Raw genomic sequence first — 2,500 nt, forward strand, 5'->3', positions numbered from 1 at the left:
AATCTGAGCAGCCTCATTCAAAGACGCTGAATTCTTGGTGGCATTTTATTTAAGTTCTTTGACCCCAGGAGAGGAACTAATGGCTTGTGATCAGTTTCAATATGAAATGGCTTACCGATGAGGTAGTCCGATAACCTTTCGCATGCCCAAGTCACTGCTAGGGCTTCCTTCTCGACTTGGGCGTACCTCTGTTCTGTTGGCGTCAATGACCTTGATATGTATGCAACAGGTTTCCAACCGCCATCCTCTTGGGCTTGCGTGAGAACTGCGCCAAGACCAAATGAGGAAGCATCCGATGATACCCTTGTCTCTTTGGCTGGATCATAGAGGGCTAGTGTTGGCGCAGAGACTAGTGCTTTCTTTACGTCATCAAATGCTTTCTGCTGAGCCTCAGTCCACAGCCATGCATTGTTCTTACTCAGAAGATCTCTCAGTGGCTTTGTAATGTCAGCCAGGTTTGGGATGTACTTCCCTACTTGATTGACCATGCCAAGGAACCGTCTTAATTGTGCAATGTCAGTTGGTTCCCCCATCTGTGTGACAGCTTCCACCTTAGTGGGGTCGATTTGCACTCCATCTTTGCCTATCACGTGCCCCAGAAATTCCACTTTATCTGTTGACAACTTGCACTTCTCCAGGTTAAGGGTAACATTAGCATCTGCTAACCTCTCCAGTACTGCAATCAATCTCTTATCATGCTGCTCTTGAGTCTCTCCAAACACCAAGATGTCATCGACTTGACACTCCACCCCATCTAACCCTTCGAGGATCGTCTGCATCGCTTTTTGGAAGTGCTCGGGCGCCGAAGAAATACCGAAGGGTAATCTTGTGAAACAGTACCTGCCCCAACTTTGAATTCTCACTTAACTTTCTCTGCCAAAATCCACTGTTTGCATCCAGCTTAGACATAATCTTAGCACCAGACAGTTTGGCTAGAGTTTGTTCAGTCGTTGGCATTTGGTGGACCTCTCTCTGAACAGCCTTATTTAACTGGACAAAGTCACCACAAATTCTGACACTGCCATTCCTTTCGGGTACAACAACAATTGGAGAACACCACTGGGTAGGTTGATCGATCTGTTCTATCACTCCCATTTGCTCCATTCGCCCGAGTTCCTCCTTCACTTTAGGTAGTAAAGGAATAGGAATACGCCTTGGTGTAGTCAAATTAAATGGGGTAACTGAATCATCCAGCTTGATCCCGTAAACACCATCCATGCCTCCTAACCCCTGAAACAAGCTAGGGAACATCTTCTCGTAGTTGCTGTTCTTGGCGTCAACAGCAGAGATTCTAGCAATTGTCCCGAGCCGGCTACACGCACTTCTTCCCAACAAGGACTGCTCAAGACCAGGAACCACATAAATTTCGGCAGCACAGCATTGCAGGTTATGCGTAAGGGATGCTGTAAATTTACCTTTGCAGAACAGTGGTACTTTGCAAGGGCCATACAATTTCTTATCAGGCGGAAGAAGCTTCCCCTGAACTGACAAAAGATCATAAGTCTTTTCTGAAATGACAGAAACATCAGCCCCACTGTCAAGCTTGAAACTAACTGGGTCACCATTTACCAGAATTTCAGCTCTCCAGGGATTTGCACGCATGCTGTCTTCACTGATCTCCCCGAGAAACACACTGGTGTCTAGCTCTTCAGAAAACTGATCCTCGGTTACAACTTCTCCAACCTGCTGGGACAGGCAAACTCGGGCATAATGTCCTTTCTTGGAACATTTAAAACAAACAGAATTAATGGCAGGGCAATTTCCTCTAGAGTGATCTGCAGATGATCCACATCGTAAACAGCTACTGGGTTTTGACTTATCTCTAGCACAAGCGACACCTCCACTTTTCTTTGGTGGAAACTTCTCTGACTTTGCTCTGAATTTGGCTCCAATCGCATCGATTTCGGTGGACATCGACCGCTGACCACTTCTAATGACGTCTTGTTGTTTCTTGACTGACTCGCTTTCCCTGGCCATTTTAACAGCTTTTTCAAGAGTCAAAGTCGATTCCAACTGCATCTTTTCACTTAGAGTAGCATCCTTAACTCCAACAACAATAGGATCTCGAATCATTTCTTCTTTCAAGGCGCCAAAGTTGCAATGCTCGGCCAAACAATGAAGCGACGTGATGAATTCCTCAGCAGTTTCGTCAGCTTGGGTTCGCTGGTTGAATTTCGCTCGCTCATAAATGACATTTCTCCTAACCAGGAAATACTGGTCGAACTTTTCCTTTACCTTGTCGTACTTTAGTCTGTCTCCCTCATCGCCAAACATAAATGTAGTCATAACATCGTCGGCGGCATCGCCCATGGCGTAGAGCAATGTGTTTACTTGAACTTCTTCGCTTTTCTTGTGTAGATCACACGCCATCCGATATCTACCAAACCGACGAATCCATTTCTCCCACTCGTCTGGCTTTTTGAAATCGAACATTTCGGGTGCAGTAATTTTGTTAGCCATGATTTCTCCGGAACAGTAGTACACTTACTTCCCGGGTTTC

The sequence above is a fragment of the Montipora foliosa genome, chromosome 8, assembly GCF_036669935.1.
Source record: "Montipora foliosa isolate CH-2021 chromosome 8, ASM3666993v2, whole genome shotgun sequence".
NCBI lineage: Eukaryota > Metazoa > Cnidaria > Anthozoa > Scleractinia > Acroporidae > Montipora > Montipora foliosa.